Source organism: Pezoporus wallicus, unplaced genomic scaffold (assembly GCF_028554395.1).
Source record: "Pezoporus wallicus isolate ANWC-B61680 ecotype Strahan unplaced genomic scaffold, APGP_CSIRO_Pwel_v1 contig_2749, whole genome shotgun sequence".
In the NCBI taxonomy this organism is placed as follows: domain Eukaryota; kingdom Metazoa; phylum Chordata; class Aves; order Psittaciformes; family Psittacidae; genus Pezoporus; species Pezoporus wallicus.
The window spans coordinates 136,208-159,112 of record NW_026638346.1 but is presented as its reverse complement, the minus strand read 5'-3'; the positions used below and the strand labels follow the sequence as shown (position 1 = coordinate 159,112).

At 39.7% G+C, this 22,905-nt stretch overlaps 1 protein-coding gene across 3 annotated transcripts in view; it reads right to left on the bottom strand.

The window, feature by feature from the left end:
* The window catches only part of FER (FER tyrosine kinase), a 147,426-nt gene extending 134,240 nt beyond the window's left edge, over positions 1-13,186 (bottom strand). The window contains exon 1 of one of the 3 annotated variants that reach the window (XM_057410458.1): positions 13,102-13,186. The gene's annotated coding sequence lies outside the window, so the exon portion shown is untranslated. Of the gene's footprint in view, positions 1-10,845; positions 10,865-13,101 lie in introns of those variants that run through there. The other 2 variants (XM_057410460.1, XM_057410459.1) reach the window with 2 other exon arrangements.
* Between the last annotated feature and the right edge of the window lie 9,719 nt (positions 13,187-22,905).

Genomic DNA, 22,905 nt, shown 5'->3' with positions numbered 1-22,905 from the left:
TCAGGCTATTACCAGAAGACAGATATATTTATTTTTTTTTTTAAGATCACTCAAGAAAACCAAAAGAGCAGACTTCTTAAATGACTGCAAGCAGCAGCAGTAGGCTATCACTTCATACACCCAGTTCTGAGGGAAGAAATTATTTTGCCTCTACACATGTAACCAAAGATTGGGTTTTTTTAAGTTCTTGAAATTTCTTATGACAGAGTGTACTGTAACCATAAAATTGAATAATTTCATTTATTTCTGAACTTTGCCCTTGACAAAACAAAAAGGAAGCCAGTTAATAAGGAAAACGAAAGCATGAAAGGCCAAAATTCATCATATGAAAGACAAACTTAGTAGCAGTATTTTCACAGCACTGTAAGAAAACAAGCGTCAACATAAGGGACCAATCAAGACACAGAAATTTCTTATATGGCTCTAATTACTCCAATATCTGGAGCAGTAAGAGGTCAGGTGACTGCAGCACAAAAATTTCAAGCTGTAACTCTGAACTGCAATCTAGATGAAGCAAACTGAAACAGAAGACTGCATCTTTGAGGTTTTATATTGAAAAAAAGTATATGAAATATAAAAAATAATAAGAAACAGGCTTTGCTATAGCTTACAAGTGTTAGATATACTGTGTAAGCTACATCTAGACCAATATCAAGTGGTCACTCACACTCTTATGCCAGAATGTCTCATCTAAAGATTTAGCTTTAGATGAGACATCCAATATTAGTTTAGCAATACCCTTTTAAGAAAGGGCATATTGAGCAAAACTGAAAGACAGACAGTGTGTAAGGATAAAGAAAACAGAATTATTTTCAAGATCACCACTATGTAAAACAAAGCACTTATGTACGCATTTACAAAATCTTATGAAGGGATAGCTTTATTTTATGCTGAAGCAGCCATTATTTAGTATTCCCTTCTGGTTACTTAGTGACATTCTAGAAACAAAGTGCTGCCTAATATAAATACGAAACTTCAGTGCTCCATGACCAAAAATAGAAAAGACTGTATGTGATGCTTACATGCAGTTACTGCAAAAAAAAAAAAAAAAAACCAGCAGCTGTGCAAGCAGATATGAAAAGAGGGAAAAGAAATGCAGCAGGCTAGAAGCATTACACTTTAAATCCTCTACATTTTTAAAAACAGATACAAAAATACTTGTTGCAAAGCCCAAGAGAAAGTCTTCACCAGCAAAAAATTACAAGAAAGAGCAAAAACATTATAGTAAATTTGGCTTCAGTCCCCCCATCACACATACAAACCAGTTGGAAACACCAGCATATCACTGGACAGGAACACTAGTTTTAACCCCTTTCCTCGTTCAAACAGGACTCATGAAAGTAAAACACATACTACCACCAGCCCCTGGCCACATTTAGATTTCAAGCAGATGTTAAAAGCTTCATCTTTTGCTCTCTGCACACAGACAAAAAGTACTTTTTTTTTTTAAGAAAAAAACTTTATCATGGTAAAATGGAGAATTGTTTGTCAATATAAAACTAAAATGCAAACCCAACTTATCTTTAGAATTCCAATTACTACTGACTTTTTATCTATGTGCATATTTTCATCTGCATACAGGTCATTAGTAGAATTTAAAACCGCTAATACAAGTCCAATACTGATCTAACTGATAGGTCTATACTAGCTAGTACACGGAAGTATAATAAAGGCTTGCCAGTGAACTACACAGCCATCTGTAAGAGAGCAATAAAATGCTACAGGCCTCCCATTGCTGTTTCTGAGCTCTAACACAGTAGAATTTTATAGTTACACACAGCTTGCTACCTCAATGAAATAAACCACTAGATAATGAAGATATAAAAGAAAGAATTAAAAGATAAGATAGAGCAGACAACCTAGGATGATCTGTTGTTTTCTGAAATTACTGCTGAGACACTCAAAGACAATCCTACATCAGATTCCCTGTAGACTGGGAATATGTAAAGCATTCTCTCAAAATGAAGCATCAGAAGGGCATTTAAAAAATACCAAATCAATAGTAAGAATTCACCAGAAGCAGATACTATTCAGCTGATGTGTTAAAGCATCATAAAATATGAAATTGCCAAATTATTGGTTCTTTAAAAACTTAGGCTTCAGGTGACCCAACTAAAGAGGAATGGAGAATGTAAAACATTATCAATTTTTTCCACAGTTTGACAAGGCAATCAGCAGAAGCAGAACAAAGACAGTCTGACTTCAATACCAGACCAGGTGGTTAAATCATACTGAAGAATTTGTAGACTGGAATAACAGGGAGAATAAAAATACACCGCTGCTTTTGTAGAGGAAAATCATGCTTTGCAATTTGAAGAGTTCTTTGAAGTAACGAAGGATCCTGCAGGTAAAGGTGCTGGAATTAGTGGTGAACAAAAGATTTCTAAGAAGTTTCTGCTGATGTTTCTCATCTGAAGCTATTACAGAAGTGAAGACCTTGCAGGCTAAGACATAGAGAGAGAAAGACTCACAGGGGAGAGTCAGAAGCCTCACCAGAATCTAAGCCAGGTCTTGGACTGCTGTTCAGAATGGTCACCTGCATATCTGTCATTTCATATATCCGTGCTTACGTTTCCAAATTATACAAGATTATTATGAGCAATCAAAACTGACACATAATTAAAAAATTTACTAAGAACTCCAGAACACTGAGCAACAAGCATATAAAACAGCAGATGAAGTCACATGTCTGTAAATGCAATGTAACACACTGGGAGAGAGAACTGTTGGTTATTTAATGCCATTACCAGAAAAAGGTCTGGTAGTCCCTGAACATATACCTTCAAAAGTATCTGTTCAGTGCTTTGAGGTAGTCAGGTTAGGAACCATCCAGAATATCATTTTTTTTAAATGAAGGGAAAAGAGAATATAAACACATACTGCTGACACATTTGTGCTGCTCTAAACCTTCAAATTATTCTAGCTCATGAAGAATGCAAAGCATCAAAAATAGTATAGGTATCACTGCTCAAAATATGGATCAACTTCTGCACAAAGAAAGTAAAGAGAATTTTTTAGCTCACAAAATAGATAAGTATGACAGGGTGTCAGATAAAAGTACCAAAAAAAAAATGATAGCACGAAGTGACATGGTATGTCAGATCCCTGAAGTGTTTCCCAGAAGAACACAGGGACAGAAAATGAATTTTTTTAAAGCTGCTCTTGAGTAATTCTTTGCCTAGTAAATAATTAAATGAGAGAATTCAATGTCTAAAGATACTTTTGCAACCAAGAAATAAACAGGTTAAAAAATTATGATAGAAATTCATGAAAAAAGCCACAGATCTGTTTAACAGCAGAACTTCAATCTCAAGACATCTCTAAACTGCAAAAGCAGGACAGGAACTACTATTCTTCAGTTGTGCCAACATCCCTCCTTACCTGACTGAACCAAGTGAAGTCTGTATCTCAACACTTGCTCACGTACAAGCATCTTCCCACAGTGTGCTCTCACTCTGTTATCCCTACAGCTGTATGAAAAACAGCTTTCCCTAGCAGGTCTTGCAGCTGTGATCTTATTAAAAATACATGCAAATAAGAAGGAATGAGCTCCATCAAAGAACTGGATTTCACTTGTCAGTATATCAAAAAAATACACACACAAACCAAAAAACAAAACAAAACAAACAAACAAAAAAAACAACAAAAAACCAAACCACTGATAAAAGAATGACAAGATACACTTCCTCTTTTGGATATAAAAAGTTTTCATTTACCTGTTGGAATTCTCTTCACATGTGCAAATGGTAGTAATAGACACAATGAAAGTAAGTCACTAATAATCATGTAGGTATAAGGCTTACTATGTAAAGAGCCTATCTAATCCTTTCCTGTTCCACTGAAATACCACAGAAAGATTTTTGTCAAGACTCAGACTTCTCAAGCTATCTGATTTAGCACTCCCTGCCCTTAGCATGAGGAAAAAAGTTTTCAATGAGCAAACCTAACCTTCCCCACTCTGTGACTGAGGAACAGAGAGAAATGGCTAGTCACTTCTGTACAATCTGAATATACCGGTTTTGGACTAAGCTATTTTGATTCTTTTAATTCTTCACTTTAAATCATTTTCTAGACCACTGCTGTCCTCTGAACACCCTCCAATTAGACACTATCTCGCAGATCAGAACCTAAAACAGTTGGGTACTGTACAACCCATCAATTATGAGAAAACCAGAGAGATTACTTGAAATTACTTCTGAGCTTCTGCCCAAGTGCTTCAGTCTCTTCCAAACAGCATGATACTGTGTCCTACTTTGTGATCAAATAATTCCAGGTCCTTTTCCACAGAACTGCACCTTACCCTGTTTCTTCCCCCATCACCTACTTATGCAGTCCAGCCTATAGACTGTGTGTTGTTGCTTTTGCACTGATGCCTTGCTCTGTTCCAAATGATGTCTCCCATCTGCCAAGATGATTCTGAACCGTAATCTCATTCTCTACAACACCTGCAGCTGTTCCCAACTCCCCACGGCCTGAAATCTTTCGCAACATATCCTTTATCATCTCAGGCTTCCCGTGAAAAAAGTGCAACGGGAAGGGATGCCATGTGGTAGTGAACCATGCAGTAAGTACTCTTCAGCTGCAGTCACTCCACCACTTTTGCTTCAATCCTGTAGAATTTTCTGCCTCAGAGTCAGAGGTAAATAGCAAGGCAGATGCTGGAGACCGAATCTCACCAGGCAGAAAAGTACAAGAGGGTGAGGGCCTGTAATCCTAATCTAAACCTAATCTACAGGTTAAGAAGAGCAGAGCTAGACTGGCTACCACAAGCCACACTCTGCCTGTGAGCCTCTGGACTCTACATCATGCTCTTGTTAACACTGAAAATGGCAATGTCATGTACAAAATAACACACATACACCTTGCTTTCACAGGGTAAATGAACCTAGTTTCTTGCTACCTCCTACATGCTTACAAATAAAGAAAGCTTCCATTCCTGCGTTTTTTTTCCAGGAGTTAAGCTTTTCTTAAATTAAGTGCCAGGCTGTAAGGACAGCCAAAGAAAAGCATGGCCTCAACAGAAAGTACCTGACCAATGAATTTCACTGAACTCTCAGTTCTGCAGTGCAGCTGCATTTATCTCCACACTAGATCATAACAGAAAAAAGGATCGAGCCGGAGGCTGATAAAAATTATTCTCAGGTGGCGGGCACTGCACTCCAGTATCTCCGACACTGTTACAAGTTCTACCAGCTAAAGGACAGCACTGTTCTAGAATTACAAAGAAACATATAATGCAAAAATTACCAAGAGTTGGCCACAATTCTTAAATTAAAAATTAAAAAAAAAAAACCTACATGTATCAGTGACTCAAGCTTATGTACAGTGCATCTTATTTGGAAAAAAAAAACCACAAACCTCTTATTTGGAAAAAAAACCTAAATCCAATACCTCTAAAAGTTATGCTTCCTATCTTGGTATCTATCTGCCCTGAGATAAATACATGACAAGTCAGAACAAACACACACACACATCCCACACAACAGAATCCAAGAGCAAACCCTCAATCCCTAGACCACCTACTGAGGTATCTCTTCAGGAAGACAAAGAGGGAAGAATACTGACACAGCACTGAGGGTCTCTCATCATCACAGAATATCATGTAAGACTCCTCCCTGGAAAGGTTTCAGGTCCCCAAATTCTTCTAGTTGCTGACACTGCACTTTTCAATTTAGAAATCCAGAATACTGCTAGGAGCTTCCTCCAGAAGCACTGTATTACCTCTTGAGATTATGGACATAAAGTGTAAAGAAAAACAAAAATCCACAGGACATGAAATTCTTTTAAAAGTCTAGAGGCATCTTAATTTTTTCCTATGGCCCAACATCAGCCAGAATTTCTCACTGCAGCCAAAAACAATTAAATTAAAAATCTGCCATTACCCTGTAAATACACAACAATACTGGTCTCCTCAGGAGAAACACAATCTAGTTCCAAGTATTTATCACTCTTTGAAAAGAAAGTCAAAGAACCAGTGTGCTGCTGCTTCTTTCCTCCTTCATTAAACTAATTACATCCTTCTGGTTCCTTAAACCCTCTACTTAGTTAACTTGCTATTCACTCAGTCTTCTTGAGGCCACTTATATCACATTTAATGTAGTCTGACCACACAGTACTCTGTACAGAAAATCAGTCCACAAGAAACATAGGTCCATAAGGAAGAGAGAGTCCTGTCACCTCCCAACAGACTGCTGCACTACAGGAATACATTGTGTGGTTCATGGAAAGGTGTTGCTTCAAGTTCACTCACACTCTCCGTATCCTAGAAGATACTGTGGTAACTCTGTTAAATACAGTAACTCTCACTAAAGGTTGAGTCATCAGAAAGGCAGATGACTGAACTATGCATGTGCACCTTCTTAAGCACTTGAAGTGCATAAAAAAATTTAATGAGTATACTTTACAAATACATAAAGCTAATTTTTCAATGAGAAAACCTACCCTTTTTACATCCAGCCAGTTTTTTTTAGATAAGCCTTCCCAGTTACAGACATTCCTTCTGACGTGTATTTTTCTCATTTCAAAATGCGCAAATGGATCAAATTTTAATTAATGGGTATTATAACAGTTAAAAGTTTGAATGTTTAACCTCCCAGGTCTCTGGGATAAATGGTACTGAAGTCCACATGAGCAAGAAAAAACCCAAAACATATGCTTGGACTTGTCACAAGGAAATCTATTTGTATATATAAGACTCAGCCTAACTGATCTTTATTGCAACAGATTATTTTTTTTTTGCCCCAGCTTTTCATTCTGCATATCGGAAGTATTCTTTTCACCAATAATGCCAAGCAGCTAACTTTTACTTTATGAGGCCAGTGTTCTCCAAGACATAGCACCATTCATGAATGTTCTTCAGAAAAAAATATAAATAAATTCAGGGATAATAAAGTTGGTATTGCAGAGAAAAGGCTATTTAGGTCCCTCTGAATTCTTGCCTTACTGTACTCTGAGACAGTTGAAGGGAATTTGACTGACTGCATCTTTAAACCTGAAATCCCACTTAATCTCAGAAAAACTCTGCAGAGGGACAGAAGGCATCTTACTGTATCTTACTGTAACAGTCAAAAAATGTTAACAACCATCTGCTTTAATCATTGTTTGGAAATGGCCCCTCACAGCTGCTGAAAGACCCTACAAACCCCTGCATCTCTATTAGGCTCCCCATGTTGGGGTAGGGGAACTTTGGTGATGAAATACTAGCGCACAAGGAATCACCATGTCACAGCTGTCAGAATGATGTTACAGCAGCATGATATGCAGGGTATGCACTGCATGCTTTGTGGAAACATGAAGCCTTAGGTGTGGGGACATAAGGCACATAGGATAGTAGACTTCTGGGACACTGTTTAGCTTAGGACACAAGTCTGCTGCAGTGTGCATCCACATTGTGGCTGCAGCAAAGCCTGGTGGAAAAAAATCCCACCATCTGTAGGCAGGTTTCCTTTCAGAGGGTACCAGATGACACCAGCAAAGCAGAGCTAGGCAGCATGCAGCATGGAAAGCTAAGAGGCCATGGAAGAAAAGGAGAGCTGAATCGAACTGAGATTTTGACTTTAATGAGGATGTGTGTAATTATCTCCTCATATGAAAAAGGAGCCATTTAGATAAATTCTATAATCTAGATGCCAATTAAATTTGTTTAAATAAATAGATTAGGATTTACTTAACACATTCAGTGACAAGTGATTTGCCACTCCAATGTCAACATTCACCCAACCCAAATGGCAGAAGTGAATATTAAATGGCAGCCTTCTACCTTTGATACACACCTTTAACTCTGTAATTCTTTGCTTTTTCAGCTGCGCACTTCAACCGCTAACATCTTTGTCTGGTGAATCAAGCATTTGCTTTTATCTGGTGAACTTCACTTATCACATCTGCTGAACTGGTAAACAACCATATTATGGAAATTAGGCAAAAGATATTCTCATTTGCAGAAAGCACACTATTCTCAGCACCAGCAAACAAAAAAAAACATGCACACTAACAATAAATGAGTGTGTGGTTTTTGATTCCATGCTTTATGTTTCTTAATCAGCAAAAAGATGTTCAAAAGGTGTATGATTTTCCTTAAAATTTGCTACAAGAGCAATTCTCACACCATTTTGCTGAAGGGGTAGCACAATTGTTCTAAAATACAATTGTTTACAGTGTTTAAACCGTCACATTTTTAAACCATAGCCACTTTACTCGACTGCACCCCCTTACCTAGAATTCCTGAAACTTTCTTGAGATACAAATACTGTGGGGTACTACTTTACATCTGTGAACATTCTGAAACAGAAGCCACAGCTACGAAGTCAGCTGCCACCTGAAAGAAAACCAAAACAATAAAGAAAGCTTTAGCATAATTCACAAAAGCTGTATTTTAACAGAGTGGCAGTATGCTACACTAACGAGATTTTTAAAAACTTTCACAATTTAATAGGCAATAAGTCAAGCTTTAGATATTCAAAGACTAAGATTTATCTTAAGACCCTACTCTTATTTATAGGTTCAGCACAGGTGAATTTTATGATTTATTAGTCCAGCCACTAACAACCTCTACTAGCTGAGCCATTATTAATATGTTATTTGTATTGTCTGAGCATTACTGCACCAAATATTCAATAAAATTATTCCGGCTTTTATTAAATAACCATTAAACAACCAACCATCTACGCCATTTCCCACTCCAGTGTGGTTTTGTACTGAGAAAAGCAATTTATTACTGCCATTCTCAGTTCAAACAGCAAACACTTATAAATGTGACAACAATGTTGGTTACAATATGCTATAGATGTATGGAATAAGATTTTCTAATTTTTTCTAAACCAAAAAGTTAGGCATAAAGAGAACTGCACAAATGGAGCAAAACTGACAAATTAAGTACTGAAATTAAGAGATTCACAAATTGAGGATGAAAACCTAAATGCCATCCTCTTTGGAATATGCATTATGTGGTCATGCAATTATTTCCATACTGCTTTTCTCCATTAACACCTGCCTCATTTATTACAGAGGATGGACTGCTTTGCGTATGATTCAGCATTCTGCCAGAGGGGCTCATCTTCCCAACTCTTATCACGCTCATTGCTGTAATTGCATGTCTCCCAATTTCTAAACAGGCAATTTCAAGGGAACAAAGGGCTCATGATTAATGTACTTTAACACTGTTCTGGATTCTATTTCTGCTTCTGGCAAGGAGCACTTACATCATATGCAACAATTCACAAACTTTTCACAGGTTGACCCTACTTAAAAGGTAATTGATTTTTCATTAGGTCTTAATTATGGTACTTTATTTTGATGATTAAGCTTAATTTCTTAATGTCTCAGCTCCGCATGTTAATCACTTCCAAAATCATAATATGAAAAAAAGGTTTTCAGATTCTAAGAGCAAATGATGATAACTACAAGGGAGATAGCAAACTACTGTCTTCAGACCAAGATTTGATTACCATACAGGAAACTGATAACAAAATTATAAATAATAAATATTTGATAGTTATCATGTAAGTATTTTCCTTACTACCACTTAATAAAACAGGGTTCCAAATGGACTATAGTGTTGTGCAAGCAATATTGTAAAGCATACCTAAAGGACAAATTAAGACTACACTTGCAATGTTTTTAATTCTCCCTTAACAGTCAAAAGCTTCATGTTATCAACTTGATAGAGAGCCACCCCACAGAAACTCCTCACAGTACACAACTACTGCCGTCACTCCACGTTCACCCTAACAAATTCATAAGGACAAGACCTGGCTAGAGTAGTAACTTTCCCCTCAACAGAAAGAGCAACCATATCAGAAAACCTAATGAAATACCCTCGCTGCTCAAGGTGCAAGTTCACAACACAGACAAGATTAAGCAGCCAGAGCTGTGTTCTGACAAGCTAATACATTTCAAAGATCAGGAATTCTGCCAGACCTGTACAACTGGCCAGAAAACTCACTGAACCACACTACAGTTTTGAGTATGGAGTGTTGTCTCTACTCACCATGACACTCTTGCCGAGCATTTAGTAACAAGCTCAGTGTATCATGTCCAGGTTAGTAACAAGCTCAAACATGGGAAAGAAAGTTTGAAATGGTATGTTGTTAAACCATTTGGCATTTTCCCTCTAGTACAGAAAGAAATGTGAAGGAAGCTGGTGTCTAAAGACCAAGTGATAATCTGAGATTCAAAGTAGAATTTTGTTATGAATTGCAATTCACTCAGTCTAACAACAGCATTAAGTCTTAATTTATTAGGAATTTATTTTTATCATCCACAGGGAAACACATAGGACTGAAAAACTCCCTATTACTTCAGACGCATTACACTCAAAACCAACCTCAACTCCGAATTCAAACTTGCACAGGGAATTAGAAAATACTACAATCATGCTTTCAAATATGATTTCACGCTACGAGAGGGATCAAAATCCCATGAATCTGGCCTAAAAAGCGGGAGAGGGAGGAAGCCATTTCAGAAGCACCCTTGCTGTTTTTTAGGAGCTATTACCAAAACTTTCTGTGCACTGTACAAGACCACACATGTAGTTCTTACAAAGGTAACTACCTTCCCTACCGTCTCCCGAACCTGGAATACACAGCTACAAATGCCACTGATTCACTACCAAACAAAAATTTCTAAAACATAGTTTTTTAAAATGTGACAGTTACCTAATGCAAATATTATGCAGTAGAAATGTGCTGCATATTTACACACACAGTACTTCAAACCCTTTAATTCCCTAAAAGAAACGCATACTCGACAACTCCAAGACTATCTATACTGTGTAATAAACCCCTCCATTAAGTTTTCAAAATACATTCTTATAACGCAAATACACCAACACTAGAATTCAGACAGTACCGAGCGGACAGACTTATCTTACGACAGGAGCATATATACTCAGCTTATATCCTGCTAGAGTGAACTCAAGCTTTCCTCTCTCTTCTCTTGCTGCTGCTCCTCCCCTCACCCCCGCGCCCCGGCAAAAGAATCCCCTTTCCTTTTCCTAGACCCACTTCCCACACAGGGCAGAAACCTCCTCCCTGTGCAGTGATGACCTCATGCAGCTAAGCCCATCTCCTTGTATGGAGCAGCTCCGGGCTGGCAGCCAGCTTCCTCCGCCTTCGGGCTGACATGCAGCGTATCTCCCTTCACCCACCGACCACAGTACCCCTAGCCGCGGCGGGGAAAGCCGGGCAGGAAGGGGGGCTCTCCGCATGGACAAAGAACTGACGCCAGTCACCTGGCCCAAAACACCCCGAGCCGCGGCGAACTAGCATAGAACTACCTCACATCATCCGCTCCTCTCCACCGGACTACGAACACTTTCAAGCATGGAAATACATCCTATGTTCCCTAACTGCATTGCAGCCCCACGCAGCTGGATCCTGCTTCCCTGTGTTAAATCTCTCATTCCAGTGAGGCACACATAGCAAAGGCCTTTCTCATCTTCCTTTGTGTCACTGTATCCTTAAAAACCTCCTGCCCCTTCTTCAGCCGGTCTCATTTTCTCAGAATGATTTCTACATAACCACTTTACACACTGGCAATACAAATACCAACTGCAGAAGTGCCCTCCTTTGAAAGACTCAGCTGTGACTGAAAGTTATAGCTGCAAGGAACCTGGAAAGAACCTTGGTGATAACATAGCTTTTGCTCTGTTAATAAGTAACCTTGCTCTTTTCCTTCGAAGAAGTATCCCCAAAGCTCAACTCTTCTGGGGTTAACATTCCACACATGTATGTTTTAAACCTGCAACAATGTACTGACAATTTGCGTAAACACATTAAAAGGTAATTTATAAAAGGAGAGAAAATACATTTGTCTCACCAATGATAACCACTACAGTACCTCAACCTGTATGTCCATCATTTGCAATCTGCTTTCACTCTGCACACATTAGAAGTATGAACATCCCACCTCCTTCAGTCTCCCAAGGACTAACACATTCAGGTAATAAACTGTATCAGTCATCTCCTTATTACATATTACTTAGGAGACACAATTATCTTAAAATAATACCTGGTAAACTCTTTTGGTCAAAAGGCTTCAGATGTCACCCAGATTTTTCTCACACAGGAACTTGTTATAAGAAGCTGCACTGAAATACAGTAGAGCATCAAAATCTCTTTGTGAAGGCTTGTTGCAAAGCAGGAAAAGTCACATCCACGTGTGGAAACTGCTGCTTTCTCGCAAACAGAAGAGTCGGCCTGTTTAAAAGTGCAATAAAACCCTGCATGTTCACATATGATGTGTCTCTTCCAAGGGTGTATGCTCACGTGAATTCAAACAAACCAGAAACATACTCCAAGGTGAAAAGGCGTATTTCACACCCTTCTGCGTATTTCGACCTCAAACACTAGCTATTTGAGCACTTAGGACCATAGCAGAGACCGAACCCGGGTACACACACAGCATAAAAACGCAAGTGAAAAAACCCTGGGCAGCAGCACTGAGAAGGTCCTATCTATGTCGGCCTTACATCTAAGGCCTAAGTTCAGAAACTCCTCAAGCTGTACACTGCGGGACATCCAAAGCCTGTGGCGCTGCGTTTATCTGGGAGGTGGGCACACATCACATCACAGCTCCAAGCGGTGGCTGGCGCGTCCTTCCATTATTCGTGGCAGTCTCAGCCCGTAGCGCAGGACAGAAGACATGCCGTGTCCCCACAGTTGGGGAGAGATGCTGCAGGAACTGGCCCGGGCCAGCCCCATCCTCCCTTCGGCCCAACCCCACGCAGGGCCCCGCGGCCCCAGCCCGGCGGCAGCCCCGGGGGCGGGCATGGGCACTCGCCGCGCTGCGGGCCCCGCTGGGGCGGAGCCGCCCCCGGGTAACAGGCGGCGCCGCCGCCGCTTATCTGCACGACCGTCGAGCGAGGACATTAGATGCCACCGCAGCCACCCCCTCAGAGGGAAGCGTGAGCGGCGCCGCTGCCCGCCCCGCCCGCAGGTAAAACCCCGCACAGGGCCTACCTGCCCCCTGCACCGGCCGCCTGACGGGCGGGCGGGCGGGCAGGGCACGACAAGGGGCAGGAGCGGACTACCCTCTGCCCGACCGCCGCTCCCAGGGCGGGAGAGCATTGGCGGCGTCACCGCGCAGCGCACAGCACCTTCCTACCTGACAAGCCGGACCCCTCCGCCGCCGCGGGCGTCACTGCCCTACCAGCGCCGCGTGACAGCCGCAGGCCAATCAGCACCAGGCTCTCCCTCCCCCTGACAGCCAATCCGGGAGCTCCCCGCCTTCTGGTGACGCACTGCAGCCGGAGACCACTCAGCAGGGCAAGATGCTCCGCGGCTCCCGCCTCCAGGTGCAGAGGCACGACGCGATTGGAGGAGAGCTGTGGTACGCCTCGGGAACCTGGCCTGCCCTTCCACCCCTCCTCCCGCGCGCTGGTTTCCTAGCAACGGCTGTGCTCGGTGTTTCTGGGAGCGCCTCAGGGCCCTGGAAAGGGCGCGGCGGTTTTATCCGTGGGTCAGTGGACCTGTGGGAGTAGAATCACAGCACTGTGGTGCAATGTACACCGGGCCTGGAGCACCTGTGTAGTCTGTGTGCTTCCATCGCCACTGCTCTGCCGAGCGGACAGAAGGACTCGGGGGTGGGTGTTCGCCAGCTTCAGTGTGGGTTCTCAGCTGAGAAACCAACCATGTACTGGGCTGCAGCAAAATGAACCTGACCAGCAAGTCGAAGGAGATGATCCTGCCCCTCTACCCTGCTCTTGTGAGACCTCACTTGGAATATTGTGTACAGTTCTGGTGTCCTCAACATAAGATGGACATGGAACTGTTGTAGCAAGTCCAGAGAAGGGCCATGAGAATGATCAGGGGACTGGAGCGCCTCTTGTATGAAGGTAGGCTGAGAAAGTCGGGACTGTGTGAAGAGAAGGCTGTGTGGAGACCTCATAGCAGCCTTCCAGTATCTGAAGGGGGCCTGTAACGATGCTGGAGAGGGACTCCTCATTAGGGACTGTAGTGATAGGACAAAGGGTAATGAGTTAAAACTTAAACGGGAAGCTCAGGTTAGATATAAGGAAGAAGTTCTTTCCTGTTAGGGTAGTGAGCCACTGGAACAGGTTGCCCAAGGAAGTGGCAATTGCTCCATTCCTGGCAGTGTTCAAGGCCAGGTTGGACAGAGCCTCGGGTGATCTGGTTTAGTGTAAGGTGTCCCTGCCCATGGTAGAGGGTTTGGTACTAGACGATCTTAAGATCCTTTCCAAACCAAACCGTTCTATGAGTCTATGACTAATGGTGTCAAATCCTGGACATTGCACCTTATGGGCAGATAGACAAGGAGTCTGATGTTCGGTAACCTCCCAACTCTGTGTCAGGAACAGAATAGAATCAAATAGAAACAGAAATGAAATTAAGAAGGGAAGTAGAAAACAAAAAGAAAGTTTTTTTAAAAAGTTACTATTGTTACACTAACTTGACAGGTTTAGGGAAACTTCATGGATATTAAAGTGTTGCATATCATCTTTTGAAATAGTTCGTGTTTAAATGAACAAATTAATTTAATTATGTAGCAATAACAAAGTTTGATACCACAATGTTTTTCATACATATGGAAGAACGTAAGATTACAGTTGCAGACAAACACCCTTTTCAGTAAGTTGCCAGCCGCTGGTATTTCAGAAGGAGTCTAAAAACAAGACGTGGGTAGAGCAGTCATATTCCAAACCAAGCCTTTCTAGAACAGAGTGTTTAAAAAACACTAGAGAAACTTTGCTGTGTGCAGTTTCCTACCTCTGTTTAAGGCATTTATGCCTTTTTCTTCCATAGCATTATAACACAAAAACAGTTTCCTTTATTTAGCTGTTTAGCAAATGAGAAAGAATTATTCTTTTGTAGTTCATCCATATGCACCTTGAGGCAAGTTGAGACATATGTACAGTTAGAAGCAAGTTTTTATGTTATGTTTAAGATGTAATTTGCACTTAATTACTTTTCAGTAATATTTGGGATAAAAAGCTTCTATTAGATGCAAATAGTGAATTCAGTATAAAAACCATTAATATCAGAGCTTTATGACAAATGCAGGTGCAAGCAGCCTGATTCAGTTTTGTTTCAGCTATATTCAAAGATAAACTGTTTTACTGGGCAAATAATTTCTCAGTCGTACATGCCTAAGGACAATCTTTCACGCTTATGTCTACAGTTTGGTAATTTAGCCAGCCTTGAGACCCCTGAATCTGATTAAAAGTAGTAGACAATGTTATGAGAGTAGAAAAATCTCTCATCATTAGTTTTTCGCTTTGAATTTTTTAAACATTACTGAAGAGCCAGCTTGCCTTCTAAGAAAGAAAGAATTTCCCGTTCTTTTTTGTAGTAAGGTGTTTTTCTCCCAAAGCTGTCATATATTTGTTGAATAAAGATGAAAAGAAGGTAGGCCTATAGTATAGTCACTGCAGTATGAGTGTAGACATATGCAAACTATTTTGAAAATCAAATTGTTAATTTTATTTAGAAAGTGTAATAATGGAATGTGAAAAGATTTAAAATTATATCAGCACTTGCAATTAAGAGACAAATTAAGAGCTTTATTTCTATGAGGCTGCAGATGGTGATCCTCTCTCTTCCTTATCCTAGTCTTCTGGTTCTGCACACGTTCCTCCACTCAGTTCCATATGTGATTTCCTCTGCCACTTTCCTACCTGGCCTGATGTAGGTCCCAATTCTAACTCCATAAGCAGAGAGGCTAGGTCCTAAAAGTGTCTGAAAGAGACAGGGAAAAAAAAAATCAGGAAAATTATTGTAGTCCTATTTCAGCACATTCTATCAATCCCTGGACCTACTTTCTTTCATCCTCTCCCCTTTGCTCCTACATTTTATATCATACACATTAAATCTATAGCTTTATGCTAAACCACAGCTGACCAACGTGGGTATTTTAAACCTGTGGTTTGGACAAAGGTGACATTGAAGAATTGCTTCAGATCTTGACACAAAATTGCTTCCTGACACACTCGGCAAGCACCTTGGCACATGCTGAATTCTGTGGTGCAACAACACCTCAACACCTACCAAGCAAAGGACTTCATGGCTCAATTGGCTGAAACTATAGCAGCTGTCTAGTAAACATACCTGAAAACTTTTTTTACTGTTTACTGTTTACTACTACTACTGTTTACTACCCTGGGTCTATCTTCTCTGACATGACTCATCTTCTATGAACTCATCTTCTTTAATGTCATCTGACTTCCCAACTACCAGAGAATTTTCAGCTTTCTATCATAATTACCATTGCAAACCTAGAAATACCAGAGAATTTGCTCCTTAAATTGGAAAACTCTTGACCTATTTGTTTAAAATCGAGGCTTCAAGAATCTTTTTCTTTTTGTGCTTCTGTTTGCTCCAACTCTTCTGGTGTACTGCCAGCCTATAATTCAGTCAGCACATTTTCATAATTTTGAATGCTTCTTTTCTACCTTTATCTAATTTCTTTGTTTATGGCTTATTGCCTCAAATTCCTGGATGTGACATGCAAGTTGTCTGCTTTATACTGCTGATATACATGTTGAAAAACCTTAAAGTTGTTCTCAGAGGATAGATACTGTAGTATTATCTTACTTCAAGAATGATAACAACTTTAAATTGAATTACATGCCTAGAAGGGAAATATGAATGTAGGAAAGAGAGAGAAAGAAAGTTTCTCATTATCACTCCTTCAAAATGCTGAAGTAAAATGCAAGTCATTGCAAAATCCAGCATAAAAAAATCTCATGGATATACTAAAGAATTCTATTATACACAAGTCAGTAATATAGAGAAGTTATTATAGTGTTAAACTCAAAATAGAAGATTGGAAAGAGATGTCTGTAAGGGCTAAAAATAATAAATAGAGAAAAAAACAGTAATCCCAGGGTTTTGACCAACAATATGGTTCCTTTATCACCAACAAGGGCATATTAATGCCTTCCTGTTGAGTTAGATTTGCTGTAGTTTCCTGATGAATTAGACATGAATATCTCTTTCTAAACTGTTGCACATCTTCAGGAAAAGAAAAATGCAGTTTACCATTTCACTCATTCTTTCCCTATTTACTATCAGTATTACTGTAAAGAAATACAGTTAAAAGTTTAAGTAATTACACAAACTGCGTACCATAGCACTGGAGTTTTATTGTCAGAAAAAGAATGCTGTTACTACCACTAGTAGTAACAATTAAGTAATTGTTAAATTAAACAAGTAATTATTAAAATTACTCAGGTCCTTCTGTTACGTATCTATATAATAACATCATAAAGCTCTGTCATGTTAAACAATGCAGCAAAGAGCATGTGAGCACAGAGCTAAGCAAACAGCTGAACTGTCTTTTCACTTCTGCATACACATTCTACTAACGCAAAGGTCTCTTTGTCTTGGTATTTCTATCTATACATGACAAGATCAATGATTTCCATGAGGGATGTTTGATGATGTAGATTGTTAATATTTATAAAGCATTTTCAAATTGTTGTATGGAAAAGGTAAAAAAATGATAATTATAATAATATGCAGAATAAGGATATTTTAGTTATTCTATCATTGTTTAATGGAAGTCTAATTTTCACATTTTTTTGACAGATTTTCATCATTGCATACTACTTTTCTCTGTCCTTCTTCTCTCACCCCCATTTTGTACTTCATGTTTTGAATTTCAATATCTGTTGCTATGACAACACAGTCTGACTAGTACTGCCTTCAGACCCCTTTCAAATCTACATCTTGCTATTTAGAACTGCACATTTTATGTTAAAGGTGTCTGGAGATTTCCTTAGAATAACCTGACAGGGTTTTCCCAATCATAAACTGTGGTGCAGATATGCATTCCTAAATTCTGGTACCTGCCACTTACACGTTTGTTTTTCAGCTGTGTGGAAGCTGGAATTTGCCATAGGACTTCTTAGAGAACTAAGAAAAGCCAGCATGTTCCGTTTAAATTTAAAATAATGAATTAAAACTTAGCAGAGTTTTAGAAAAGAAGATCAGTGTAAGGGTATTTAAGTTGTGGTTTCATTCTTAAAAGGAGATGCCAATCCTTGCTAACGCCTGAATATAAAATACAAGCACGTAATGGAGGAGCCACTCATAATCCAAAGCCAACTACAAGCATCCAAATCCTTTATACCTAAGACTATTTACATTCTGGATAATTTTACTGCCATTATCATTAATTAGAGTCATAGCCTGAACCCAGGACAGGCTGCAATGCAATAGATGGTCACAGATGCCCTGCTCAAGTACTGGAACAGACACACTGTAATCTAAATGTGGGATCTAAATGATGGACTGCATCAACTAGTGATAAAAGAAAGGACAGACGTCCCATAGATATAAGTTCCTTAGCACTTAGACCTATTAAAAAAAAAAAAAAAATCACAGAGTCTATGCAAAGAATTTACAAACACTTGACCCATTCCTAACATGGTAAGCCCTGGCTGTATCCTGTACATCAAGTGGTGTTACAGACTGACACACTGTTTTCATTTTCCTACCTCTAACTCTATGAAGCAAGTATTGCTAATCTATACTATTACATTTCTGACCAGTTAAGAAAAAAAAAAATTATGGTGAAATCTTCTGTGAAAATTTGTTTGAAATTCCCCTTCAGCTGCTGACTGAAAGGCTAGTTACTGCTCTTAAGCTTGAGAAATAGTAATGTCTCAGCTAAATGTCTCTTCTTGAAAGTCACAGAATTTATATCTTGCTGCTTACTTAACTGAATTGGAGAAAGGTGTGAATGTTTATGATTCACACAATACAGAAGCCACTTTAAAAGAGTTCAACAGTGTTAAAGCGAATTAATTTTCCAGCTGCAAGAAAGCATAACAGTTGTATGCTGGTCTAACTAAGTAAAAGCAGACCGAGCCTTCTGTTAATATTTTATCTTGGACTGTACATTCATGATGTGAAATCTTTGGATACAATACCTTGAGTCAGGATTGCTCCCTCTGCCACCCTTCCACAGCCATGTGTTCCCCTCCTCCATCTTCAGCACGCTGTTCCCTCACTTCTGCCCTGAGAAATGTCTATGCAGTGAACCTGAAAAGTAGATATGGGAGAAGACCCAGTTTAAAAAGTAGTCTTGCTATTATTTTTATATATATATATAATTTCTTCATGTAAGTCTTGTTATGTTTTTTAAACCAGATGTGTTCCCTATCTGATTAACAGTACAGCCAGCACAACTCAGCTGCTCAAGGCTAGGTATGCTCATCAGGGGAAGAGCATGAATGTGGCAATACCTGAGTCTTCTATTGTTACTACAGAGTACAATTCTTGAAACAGCGGGCTGGGATTACCTCTTTCCTATCCCTAGCCCTCCAAGCCTGGGATAGGAAATCTACCTCTTTTTCTGTGTCGCTGCTTTATCTATTCTGAGACGGAGACAGTAGTGTAAGGCACATGCGAAGCTACTTCATATGTTTAAATAAATCATGGCCTTCCCTGGTCATACATTTGTATGAAACTGTTGTCAGTGTTTTTTAAAAAAATAACACCTTCAGGACAAATTCCAGCTTAAGCCTCTCTCCCACAATGCACATTCCTTCTCCTGTGCTGCGTTATGCTACTATGCTAGATTGTGCTGACACAACTATTAGTAGTATTACATTGTGAACAAAACCAATCAGCCTAAATAAAATCCTGCAGACAAACAAAAAAGTCTTTAAGACAGGACCTGTTAATCCATGATCTAGAAGTTGATCCTTCACCTTAAGACATTAGCATGTTTTTCAGGACAGGTTCATGATTTAATCCATCCCCCTACTATGGTGAAGGAGTAGTCTTTCTAAAACGTAAGCAGCAGCAAAGATAAAAGTCAACATCTTAACCTGAAAATTCCCAAGAAGGCAGACAGAAAACAGAAGGGAGAATTTATAAGGCTACGTATTTCTTAGGTGTTCTTCCTTTAAGGAAAACCTTTTAGGATGAAGAGTTTGTATAAACAGTATCGTAATGTGTTAAGTCTTAAGGACCTCTATCGGTGAATTATGGAGAGGTGTTTCTCAGACTTAGCGTACCAATATATGTAACTCTTCCTCTGAATCTCTCCCTAGACCTGTCAAAGAAGTTGCACACAGCTGGTTTGTTGAATTAAATTACTCTGCTTTTATTTTAGCCTTTGTTGGGTGCCAAAGGTAATTTCAGTATTAAAACCTGTATAAATCTTTTCCTCACTTTCTCATTTCCATACTTGAGATGTTCTTTTCTGGGTGGTGTATGAGTTGCCTTATAATTTTTAAAATTTTGGTTTTGCTACCTAGATAGAGCTCAAGGAAAAAGCAAAAAAAAAATTTACCCTGATGTCAGAAACATCTTATTCAAATCACCTGTCTTTTCATAGTGGAACTCTCCTGTCTGGCACTATTTTTCAGTACCTATTAGTAAGAGAACCTAGAGGGATAACATGTCATTCCAAACTACAGAGCAGGAGGCTTTAGGAAGAGACAACACTGGAGCTCCCAAGGCAGAAAATGGCAATTTTGTCATTATTTACAGTGAAGGTTTTATGAAGAGACATAGGAACTTCCTTTAGAATGTATCTAAAATGGAATTTCTTCTTATCAGAAACTGCTTTAGACTTCTGGAGCTAAGTCCCCTGGGATACTTTACACATCATTACTCTTCTTGAAACAGAGTATATTTCACAACTAAAATTGTCTTTTATGTGTTACACCACACAGCAATAATAACTGGGTACAATGAGCTACCTGCCACACTGTTTCCGTTTCTCAGAGTCAATCCCAAACCTCTTCCAACTATGTAAGAGCTAACATATCCTTTCCTGGGAAGTCCAGCTATTCAGGTCTTGGAATAAGCATACATGGCACGTATATTCTCTCAGAAAGTGAACTGAGGGAAAAAAGAAAGAGGGAGGGAAGAAGGGAGAGGTACAGAGAGAAAGGGGGTGAATAGCCTTCCCAGATTTTAAAACAAATTCTTCTACTACTACATGCTAGTGGTAAAAAAATATAGCAAGCTGATTATCTCATAGCCCTGGAATCAAGGTGGTGCTTCCGGCATATCTAACGTATTGTGGCACTGGACATTCAACAAGTGTTTAGCAGATTGTATGACATTTATACAGTTTAGATAGCCCCTGGCAGGCCTACACAATCTTTGAAGGATGAGTGAGTAAATGCAGGCTTTCTCTTGAGACTTTTATAAGTCAATCACACTGAAAGCAGCAGTAGAATTTGCAAAGAAGAGCTTTACGCAACAGCAATCTTTATTCCGCATAATTGGAAGCTTTTCCTATAAGGAACTGATACCTTGCATGTTGGAGCCAAAGCATATTGACATCAATGGAGTGGGAGCACATTCAACAGCCAACACTATGAATTCCGCAGCTTACAGCAAACCAAATGAAAAATCGGCAGATATCCATCTTCCAGGTTTGAACACCTGCAGGTGAAGCTGTAACAAATTGGTGTTTTTCATTTTTTCACCCTTGTCTAATCAGCTGCCGTAAATCAATCTCGCCCTCTAGAATCCAAAGCAGGATAATAAAAGCCTCTGACTTGATTCAATTTCATTATTTCAATATGAAAGTCAGAAAAAGGTGCTTTAATGGAAAAGTTAATCAGAATAGTTTGCTTTGTTTCATAGATGTTAACCTCATCTCTATTTTATTCATATGTCATAAATAGCATTTCTTGTAAAACACAAAATTTTCCTCTGCTCTAATAGATAGTCTAGGATTATGATGATACCGTTTTAGTAGAAACTACACTAAAATTGTTGATGTAAGTGCAGGAAATAAAATGTCTGTAGCTTATCAGCATTCCTTACTGTTAAATATTAAATTACAGAAATTGCTTGGCTAGTTTATGTTAAATATCTGGAACAACATTTGAATTTAGCTAAAAGTAAGCTTTTTCAACTGTAGAAAACATTGTTTTGATCTGATTTATTATGATATTTTTAGATGATCGGGCTAGCATATTTGAAGGCACATTCTGTTTTTTTCATCTTTTCATAAGAGAATGTATAAACCAATGTAGCAAAACTGGTCTTGCTGCATTCTGGTGAGTTTTCTTATTGCAGAAGACTAAGTATTCTTCAAATACTTAGATCTTCAAATAAAGTATAGAATCCAGTGGGAGCTGGGCTTCCTTAGTCTAGAGAAGTCTGAAAGGAGATCCCAAAGATGGGTGCCAGGAGGATGGCGTCAGACTCTTGTCAGTGCTGCCCAGCAACAGCACAAGGAGCAATGGCCATAAACTAAAGCACGAGAAATTTTGCCTCAACGTGAGGAAGAACTTCTTTACATTGAGGGTGGCAGAGCACTGGAACACGCTGCTGGGGGGGGTTGTGGAAACCTGCCTGGACACATTCCTGTGTAACCTGGTCTAGGTGGCACTGCCTTAGGAGTGTTGGACCAGATAATCTCCAGAGATCCCTTCCAACTCAATGATTCTGTGATGCTGTTGTACTGTGATTTACATTGGCATCTTTTCTACAGATGATCCAAATAAATATTTGTAAGTATCAGAATCTCCTCTGTAATAATTAGGTGAACTGTGAACCTCACAAGTACTTGTAATCCTATGACGAGGTTGGGTACCTCATTCCCAGACACCTGTATTTAAGCATTTGAACTGTGAGTGCAGAGAATCTGCCACCTCAAAATGTAATCCAGACTAAGCAGGTGCGAGAACACAGTGAGGGTCAGCTGCTTCCTAAGAGCCAATACCTCCGAGGCGCAGGAAGTCAAGGGGACCCCAGGGCTGACAAGGCAGGAGACCTCACCAGCCATCTCATCACCCCAGGAAGGGAGCAGGGCGGGTGCTACGGTGTGGTGAAGGAAGGAAAGCCCCAAGTCTAGGGCACCTCACAAAACTGAGGGTGGGGTAGGTCCAAGATCAAACCAAGGAAATCAGCCCACTGATCAGTATTGGTAAGGACTATGGGCAGGTGTGGCTGGAGACCAGCACTCCTGGGT